The sequence below is a fragment of the Eubalaena glacialis genome, chromosome 16 (genome assembly GCF_028564815.1).
Source record: "Eubalaena glacialis isolate mEubGla1 chromosome 16, mEubGla1.1.hap2.+ XY, whole genome shotgun sequence".
Taxonomy (NCBI): domain Eukaryota; kingdom Metazoa; phylum Chordata; class Mammalia; order Artiodactyla; family Balaenidae; genus Eubalaena; species Eubalaena glacialis.
Genome location: NC_083731.1, coordinates 56,241,377 through 56,251,755, shown reverse-complemented (window position 1 = coordinate 56,251,755; position 10,379 = coordinate 56,241,377).

The window sequence follows — 10,379 nt, the reverse complement described above, 5'->3', positions numbered from 1 at the left end:
CTCTCTTCCCTAACCCTGACATTTAGCCATCCTTTCAGGAGCCCTCATTTACCATCGTAGGTTACACTGAGCCTCTTCCCTATTTTGCATACTCACTTCTTTCCACCCAGGCTCTGAAACGATGTTCTGGACTGTCCCCAGTCTGTGGTGAAGCACTTCTTACTCTTCTTGGGGTCCCACATCCTGCAGAGGGCCACTCTGTCCCCCATGTGCAGATGTCCTCTTCATCCTTCCTGGGGTCCCACATTCCACGTCAGGGCTGCACCCTGTGTGAATAGCCTCTTCACCATGCTGGACTCTGATATCTGACTCAGGGCCACTACCACTACCAGCCCCTCCTTACTCCTCCCAGGTTCTGACATCCCTAGTACCCACCCTTTGTGCTTCAGGTGCCTTTCTGCCTGGCTACATCTAAAGGTGTTTGGAGTGAGTTGAAAAAGAAGAGAGTTAATTTTTTAAAGATTAAATTTAAATTAAATAAGTGTACTCTAATGATAACTAATAGATTTATAAATGGTCTATTAGAAACTAAAATTATTGGGAAAAACCCTACATATTGACCAACAGCTAGAACACAAAACACAGAAGATTCCCCAAATTCCTATTTATACACAGATGACTGTCAAATATGAACTGCCATCCCAGATCTCCTCCCCTTTGAACTAGAGTCCCACATAACTAATTTCCTTCCCAAACTGTCCTCTTTGATGTCTTAAGAGCATGTCAAGCTGCACATTTAACCAACCAAAATCCAGTCTGCTCCTCTCCAGTGTCCCATATCTCACTCTCTCAGTCAATGATACTTTAGTTGACCCATTAATGAAATCCAGAAACCTATTGATCAACCCTGCTGCTTTTTGCTTCCTCCCTTCCACATCTAGTCTATATACTGCCCCTTAGGTCATCATCATAAGTATAAACTATCTATATGTCTACATGTCTGTAGATATAGATAGTTTAAATCTATTCACTTCTGCCTATCTCATTTATTACCACTCTAATCTGAGGCAGTCATCTTATCCCTCAAGTACTAAAATGCCCTCCTAAGTGCTCTCTCTGCACTTACTCATGCCTGTGACAATCTATTCTTCACACGGCAGCAGAGAGATGCTTACAAAATGCAGTTGGATCATACCCGGCATGCACACTCCCTCTATGATCTGTGGCTTTCCATTGTTCTTGGGATTAAAAATAATATCTTGGAGTTACAAGGCAATGGAGAGCTGGCTTCTATCTACCTCTTCAGCATCATCCTGCCCCACAGTCCTTCCAGCTCTCTGTGCCCCAGTCATACAGCCTTCTTTTCTGTCAATTCTTTGAATGTTCCCTGCTCCTTTAACACAGAACATTTCCTGAATGCTCTTACCTATGCCTGAATGCTCTTATACTATAAACAGATAAACAGCACTATTTAGCTAACTCCTACTCTTCCCTCAGATCTCAGTTTAATCATTATTTCCTCAAGGCAGCATCCCTGACTGCCTGACACTGTCAGTCACCTCATTTGATGTTTTCCTATTATCATGAAGCTTTCCCTCTGATCACAGCTCTCCACTTATATTTATTTGTGCTTAATTGTTGTCTGATGACCCTCTACCCTAAACCCTAATCTCCAGGGCTTAGGGATAATGACTATTTTTTTGTTTGTTTATTATTACTTTGTTTACCATTATACTTTGGCATTAGTAAGCCTTCAATATAAATTTGTTAAAACAACTGAATGAATAATTCACAGTTACCTTACCATGGATGAGAGTCCATGAGACTTTTTTCTCCTTCTTTTCCTACAGGGCTATCCTTGTGAAGCTTTCTGTTCAATATGCCACTGCTTTATTGCTTGCTATTACGAGGATTCTTGAGGGTGGTCCCCTTTTGTAACATCTTTCAAAGATTGAAGTACACTACCTCTGTCCATTTTAATTTGTAAAATTTTCCAAAGATAAAAAGAGAATGTCATGGGAAAATTAATAAGCATAAACAATCATGTCTTAAATTAATATTACTTACCATCAGCTTTTCTTCAGTATCTTAGTGGGAAAATGATTAAAATAGGCAGCAGACTATAACATTAATATAACAGTGTATAACATTAATGCAACAATGCAGCCAACACTCTACATTCAGCACAGAGAGAGAAAAGATAGTTAAAACAATTGATGAAAGATAACAGCACTTTAACTTTCTTTTATTTTCATTTGGCAAGGATGTTCAAGATGCAAATAATTCCTGGTGACCTCCCATTGTGATCTGCCACTCTTAAGGCAGCAAATAATTGAATGAAGACTATGATTAGCTTAGTAAGACCTCAGATAAAATTTATGGAGGTCACAATTTGACTGTTATTAACAAAGTGGCTCTTTTTGTCTGTAGGGATGTTTGTTTTTCCTGACAAGTCTATTATCTCAATGTATTGCTTGATATTTGCTGAGAGATTGTGTGGGTGTGATGTGTATTGGGGCTTATGCTGGGCTGGGGACTGTTTTACTTTGCATTTTGTATTGGTGGCTATCATTTTACTTTTGTATGAGCTTTGCATTCTGGCAGAATATTTCAGCTTATTTGATAAATTATTCATTCTCCATAATCTCTAAAGGCAAAGGGTATAATCTCAACTCATCATGAGAAGCTCTGAGCACAAAAGAACACTTAAAGAGAATAAAAGTATTTTGTCTTGAGATAAGAACAACCATGTCTCAATATGTTTCATTGGCTTTGTTTCTATTATATGAGAAAAACACATGTTGCCACATTTTTGTTATAAAACATTAGGGGAAAATATAATTGATATGATGCTATCATTTTATGCACAAAATATTTTGGCCAATGTAACATGATGTTATGTAAGTGTCGTGTCAAACTCTTTTTTAAACTTATATTAGCACTTATATGAAAACTGAGCATTTTTGTATTTGTACCAGTTTAACCAATTTATTTTTTGTTTTATATTATTGTTGATTCTTTCTTCAAAAATAGCACTCACTTCACAAATATGTGTTAAATTTTCAATACATTGTAGTCATTGTCATAATTCCTAGGATATAGAAATACATGAGATGTAACATTTGACCTCAAAGGTCTCACAATTCCTGGAATCTGATAAAACCTTGCAGTTCAAATTCTGGTTCAGTCACTTACTAGCTGTGCCAAATTATTCAATTTTTCTGAACCCTGGTTTCCTATGAAGTGGAGATACTAATAATATATACTTTATAGGACTGTTTTGAGAATTAAATGAGATAATTAATGTTAAGCACTTTCTATGCTGTTTGAAATATAGTAGGTATTCGACAAATATCACCCTCATTATGCTATCATTATTTTCAGAAGTATTATCATTATTTACAAACTGTAGATTCGAAAGTATTCCAAAGAGTATAATTATTAAAAACTCCACTTCATGAGTAGGTCTCTTATTATTTCCCTCTGTTTATAGAGTTGTGTTAAAGAATGAATTGAAATAACACAAGTATCAACCACAGCAAAGTGGGTATGACTAGCGATTCTAGAAAGGCCAGGCAGTCTTCTGAAACCTCACCTAAAGTAAAGTATATTGAAATATGATTTAACTGTAAATACTGCTGAGAAAAATAATAACTGACTACTTGTTGTTGCAGAAGATGAATTTTAATGGTTGTTTATTATTTAATGTCCTAAGGCTTAAATTCATCATATATCTTTATTAAAAACTGAGTAAGAGATTCACTCAAATTCCTTTTCTTAGTTTAATTAAAAGACATTTTAATGCAAAATGCACTTTTTAAAAAAGCATTGACATGAAGGAAAGACATAACTCTTCATAGAAAAATGACAGTGATTTTTACAAAAAAATGATCAACATTTGCATAGCTGGGCTGATTTGTTTTGTTGTTTATGGATGCATGTTTTTCATGCCTCCCTTCTTTTCAGCTGAACTGTCACCTGCAGAAATAAAAATAAGTTCTTTTTTTAAAAAAATTTTTTAACATCTTTATTGGAGTATAATTGCTTTACAATGGTGTGTTAGTTTCTGCTTTATAACAAAGTAAATCAGCTATACAAATACATATATCCCCATATCTCCTCCCTCTTGCATCTCCGTCCCTATCTCACCCCTCTAGGGTGGTCACAAAGCACCGAGCTGATCTCCCTGTGCTATGCAATGGAATATTGCTCAGCCATAAAAAGAAACTAAATTGAGTTATTTGTAGTGAGCTGGATGGACATAAGTTCCTTTTTTTTGATAGGCATTTATGGAAAACAACTACAAATGCTGGGCACTATGCTAAGCTTTCAGGATACAAAGAAGTATTTTATATAGTCTTAGCCCTGAAAAACTATACCTATTGTCTATAGTAACATTATTTTTGCTACTCCACTGTCTTCATTAGCATGTCCTAACATTTTCCTGGAGTTTCTTGCTCAGATAAGTGGTTTGATTGTTCATTACTGAAACTTTCTGAAAGATCTATCAACTCTTCAAAGGAAAGCATGAATAGACAGTGGGGGCTCTAAGATTTTCTGAATCACTGGACACAAAATCCTAGTCTTGCTATTTCCACCATTCCTGGTTTAATGTATCATGAACCTAACCTAATCCTAAGCAAGTCCTCTACCCTGATAGAACTGCCTTAGCCAAACTCCTAATTCTTTTTTTTTTTTTAACATCTTTATTGGAGTATAATTGCTTTACAATGGTGTGTTAGTTTCTGCTTTATAACAAAGTGAATCAGTTATACATATACATATGTTCCCATATCTCTTCCCTCTTGCATCTCCCTCCCTCCCACCCTCACTATCCCACCCCTTTAGGTGGTCACAAAGCACAGAGCTGATCTCCCTGTGCTACGAGGTTGCTTCCCACTAGCTATCTATCTTACGTTTGGTAGTGTATATTTGTCCCTGCCACTCTCTCACTTTGTCACATCTTACCCTTCCCCCTCCCCATATCCTCAAGTCCATTCTCTAGTAGGTCTGTGTCTTTATTCCTGTCTTGCCACTAGGTTCTTCATGACCTTTTTTTTTTCCCCTTAGATTCCATATATATGTGTTAGCATACTGTATTTGTTTTTCTCTTTCTGACTTACTTCACTCTGTATGACAGACTCTAACTCCATCCACCTCAGTACAAATACCTCCATTTCGTTTCTTTTTATGGCTGAGTAATATTCCATTGTATATATGTGCCACATCTTCTTTATCCATTCATCCGATGATGGACACTTAGGTTGCTTCCATGTCCTGGCTATTGTAAATAGAGCTGCAATGAACATTTTGGTACATGACTCTTTTTGAATTATGGTTTTCTCAGGATATATGCCCAGTAGTGGGATTGCTGGGTCGTATGGTAGTTCTATTTTTAGTTTTTTAAGGAACCTCCATACTGTTCTCCATAGTGGCTGTATCAATTTATATTCCCACCAACAGTGCAAGAGGGTTCCGTTTTCTCCACACCCTCTCCAGCATTTATTGTTTCTAGATTTTTTGATGATGGCCATTCTGACCGGTGTGAGATGATATCTCAGTGTAGTTTTGACTTGCATTTCTCTAATGATTAATGATGTTGAGCATTCTTTCATGTGTCTGTTGGCAATCTGTATATCTTCTTTGGAGAAATGTCTATTTAGGTCTTCTAACCATTTTTGGATTGGGTTGTTTGTTTTTTTGTTATTGAGCTGCATGAGCTGCTTGTAAATCTTGGAGATTAATCCTTTGTCAGTTGCTTCATTTGCAAATATTTTCTCCCATTCTGAGGGCTGTCTTTTGGTCTTGTTTATGGTTTCCTTTGCTGTGCAAAAGCTTTTAAGTTTCATTAGGTCCCATTTGTTTATTTTTGTTTTTATTTCCATTTCTCTAGGAGCTGGGTCAAAATGGATCTTGCTGTGATTTTTGTCATAGAGTGTTCTGCCTATGTTTTCCTCTAAAAGTTTGATAGTGTCTGACCTTATATTTAGGTATTTAAACCATGTTGAGATTATTTTTGTGTATGGTGTTAGGGAGTGTGCTAATTTCATACTTTTACATGTACCTGTCCAGTTTTCCCAGCACCACTTATTGAAGAGGCTGTCTTTTCTCCACTGTATATGCTTGCCTCCTTTATCAAAGATAAGGTGACCATATGTGCATGGGTTTATCTCTGTGCTTTCTATCCTGTTCCATTGATCTATGTTTCTGTTTTTGTGCCAGTACCATACTGTCTTGATTACTGTAGCTTTGTAGTATAGTCTGAAGTCAGGAAGCCTGATTCCTCCAGCTCCATTTTTCGTTCTCAAGATTGCTTTGGCTATTCGGGGTCTTTTGTGTTTCCATACAAATTGTGAAATTTTTTGTTCTAGTTCTGTGAAAAATGTCAGTGGTAGTTTGATAGGGATTGCATTGAATCTGTAGATTACTTTGGGTAGTAGTGTCATATTCACAATGTTGATTCTTCCAATCCAAGAACATGGTATATCTCTCCTTCTATTTGTATCATCTTTAATTTCTTTCAGCAGTGTCACATAATTTTCTGCATACAGGTCTTTAGTCTCCTTAGGTAGGTTTATTCCTATATATTTTATTCTTTTTGTTGCAATGGTAAACGGGAGTGTTTTCTTAATTTCACTTTCAGATTTTTCCTCATTAGTGTATAGGAATGCAAGAGATTTCTGTGCATTAATTTTGTATCCTGCTACTTTACCAAATTCATTGATTAGCTCTAGTAGTTTTCTGGTAGCATCTTTAGGATTCTCTATGTATAGTATCATGTCATCTGCAAACAGTGACAGCTTTACTTCTTCTTTTGCAATTTGGATTCCTTTTATTTCTCTTTCTTCTCTGATTTCTGTGGCTAAAACTTCCAAAACTCTGTTGAATAATAGTGGTGAGAGTGGGCAACCTTGTCTTGTTCCTGATCTTAGTGGAAATGGTTTCAGTTTTTCACCATTGAGGACGATGTTGGCTGTGGGTTTGTCATATATAGCTTTTATTATGTTAAGGAAAGTTCCCTCTATGCCTACTTTCTGCAGGGCTTTTATCATAAATGGGTGTTGAATTTTGTCGAAAGCTTTCTCTGCACCTATTGAGATGATCATATGGTTTTTCTCCTTCAATTTGTTAATATGGTGTATCACGTTGATTGATTTGCGTATATTGAAGAATCCTTGCATTTCTGGAGTAAACCCCACTTGATCATGGTGTATGATCCTTTTAATGTGCTGTTGGATTCTGTTTGCTCGTATTTTGTTGAGGATTTTTGCATCTATGTTCATCAGTGATATTGGCCTGTAGATTTCTTTCTTTGTGACATCTTTGTCTGGTTTTGGTATCAGGGTGATGGTGGTCTCATAGAATGAGTTGGGGAGTGTTCCTCCCTCTGCAATATTTTGGAAGAGTTTGAGAAGGATAGGTGTTAGCTCTTCTCTAAATGTTTGATAGAATTCACCTGTGAAGCCACCTGGTCCTGGGCTTTTGTTTGTTGGAAGGTTTTTAAACATAGTTTCAATTTCAGTGCTTGTGATTGGTCTGTTCACATTTTCTATTTCTTCCTGGTTCAGTCTCGGCAGGTTGTGTATTTCTAAGAATTTGTCCATTTCTTCCAGGTTGTCCATTCTATTGGCATAGAGTTGCTTGTAGTAATCTCTCATGATCGTTTGTATTTCTGCAGTGTCAGTTGTTACTTCTCCTTTTTCATTTTGAATTCTATTGATTTGAGTCTTCTCCCTTTTTTCTTCATGAGTCTGGCTAATGGTTTATCAATTTTGTTTATCTTCTCAAAGAACCAGCTTTTAGTTTTGTTGATCTTTGCTATTGTTTCCTTCATTTCTTTTTCATTTATTTCTGATCTGATCTTTATGATTTCTTTCCTTCTGCTAACTTTGGGGTTTTTTTGTTCTTTTTCTAATTGCTTTAGGTGCAAGGTTAGGTTGTTTATTCGAGATGTTTCCTGTTTCTTGAGGTAGGCTTGTATACCTATAAACTTCCCTCTTAAAACTGCTTTTGCTGCATCCCATAGGTTTTGGATCATCGTGTCTCCATTGTCATTTGTTCCTAGGTATTTTTTGATTTCCCCTTTGATTTCTTCAGTGATCAGTTGGTTATTAAGTAGTGTATTGTGTAGCCTCCATGTGTTTGTATTTTTTTACAGATATTTTCCTGTAATTGATATCTAGTCTCATAGAGTTGTGGTCAGAAAAGATACTTGATATGTTTTCAATTTTCTTAAATTTAGCAAGGCTTGATTTGTGACCCAAGATATGATCTATCCTGGAGAATGTTCCATGAGCACTTGAGAAAAATGTGTATTCTGTTGTTTTTGGTTGGAATGTCCTATAAATATCAATTAAGTCCATCTTGTTTAAGGTATCATTTAAAGCTTGTGTTTCCGTATTTATTTTCATTTTGGATGATCTGTCCATTGGTGAAAGTGGGGTGTTAATGTCCCCTACTATGATAGTGTTACTGTCGATTTCCCCTTTATGGCTGTTAGTATTTGCCTTATGTACTGAGGTGTTCCTATGTTGGGTGCATAAATATTTACAATTGTTATATCTTCTTCTTGAATCGATCCCTTGATCATTATATAGTGTCCTTCTTTGTCTCTTGTAAAAGTCTTTATTTTAAAGTCTATTTTGTCTGATATGAGAATTGCTACTCCAGCTTTCTTTTGATTTCCATTTGCATGGAATATCTTTTTCCATCCCCTGACTTTCAGTCTGTATGTGTCCCTAGGTCTGAAGTGGGTCTCTTGTCGACAGCATAAATATGGGTCTTGTTTTTGTATCCATTCAGCCAGTCTGTGTCTTTTGGTGGGAGCATTTAATCCATTTACATTTAAGGTAATTATCGATATGTATGTTCCTATTCCCATTTTCTTAAATGTTTTGGGTTTGTTATTGTAGGTGTTTTCCTTCTCTTGTGTTTCTTGCCTAGAGATATTCCTTTAACATTTGTTGTAAAACTGGTTTGGTGGTGCTGAACTCTCAGTAATCTTGGTTGTAGGTTTTTCTCCTTCATCACTTTAAATATGTCCTGCCACTCCCTTCTGGCTTGCAGAGTTTCTGCTGAAAGATCAGCTGTTAACCTTATGGGGATTCCCTTGTGTGTTATTTGTTGTTTTTCCCTTGCTGCTTTTAATATGTTTTCTTTATATTTAATTTTTGATAGTTTGATTAATATGTGTCTTGGTGTGTTTCTCCTTGGATTTATCCTGTATGGAACTCTCTGTGCTTCCAGGACTTGATTAACTATTTCCTTTCCCATATTAGGGAAGTTTTCAACTATAATCTCTTCAAATATTTTCTCAGTCCCTTTCTTTTTCTCTTCTTCTTCTGGGACCCCTATAATTCGAATGTTGGTGCATTTAATGTTGTCCCAGAAGTCTCTGAAGCTGTTCTCAGTTCTTTTCATTCTTTTTTCTTTATTCCTCTCTGCAGTAGTTATTTCCACTATTTTATCTTCCAGGTCACTTATCCGTTCTTCTGCCTCAGTTATTCTGCTATTGATCCCTTCTAGAGTATTTTTAATTTCATTTATTGTGTTTTTCATCATTGCTTGGTTCCTCTTTAGTTCTTCCAGGTCCTTGTTAAATGTTTCTTGCATTTTATCTATTCTATTTCCAAGATTTTGGATCATCTTTACTATCATTATTCTGAATTCTTTTTCAGGTAGACTGCCTATTTCCTCTTCACTTGTTAGGTCTGGTGTGTTTTTACCTTGCTCCTTCATCTGCTGTGTGTTTTTCTGTCTTCTCATTTTGCTTATCTTACTGTGTTTGGGGTCTCCTTTTTGCAGGCTGCGGGTTCATAGCTCCTGTTGTTTTTGGTATCTGTCCCTAGTGGTTAAGGTTGGTTCAGTGGGTTGTGTCAGTTTCCTGGTGGAGGGGACTAGTGCCTGTGTTCTGGTAGATGAGGCTGGATCTTGTCTTTCTGATGGGCAGGTCCACGTCTGGTGGTGTGTTTTGGGGTGTCTGTGGCCTTTCTATGATTTTAGGCAGCCTCTCTGCTAATGGATGGGGCTGTGTTCCTGTCTTGCTAGTTGTTTGGCATAGGGTGTCCAGCACTATAGCTTGCTGGTCATTGAGTGAAGCTGGGTCTTGGTGTTGAGATGGAGATCTCTGGGAGATTTTCATCATTTGGTATTACGTGGAGCTGGGAGGTCTCTTGTGGACCAGTGTCCTGAAGTTAGCTTTCCCACCTCAGAGGCACAGTCTTGATGCCTGGCTGGAGCACCAAGAGCCTTTCATCCACATGGGTCAGAATAAAAGGGAGAAAATATAGAAAGAAAAAAAAGAAAGTGGATAAAATAAAATAACATAAGATAAAATAAAATAAAGCTATTAAAATAAAAAAATAATTATTAAGAAAAAAAAATTTTTTAATTGAAAATAAAAAAAAAAAACGGACGGATAGAACCCTAGGACAAATGGT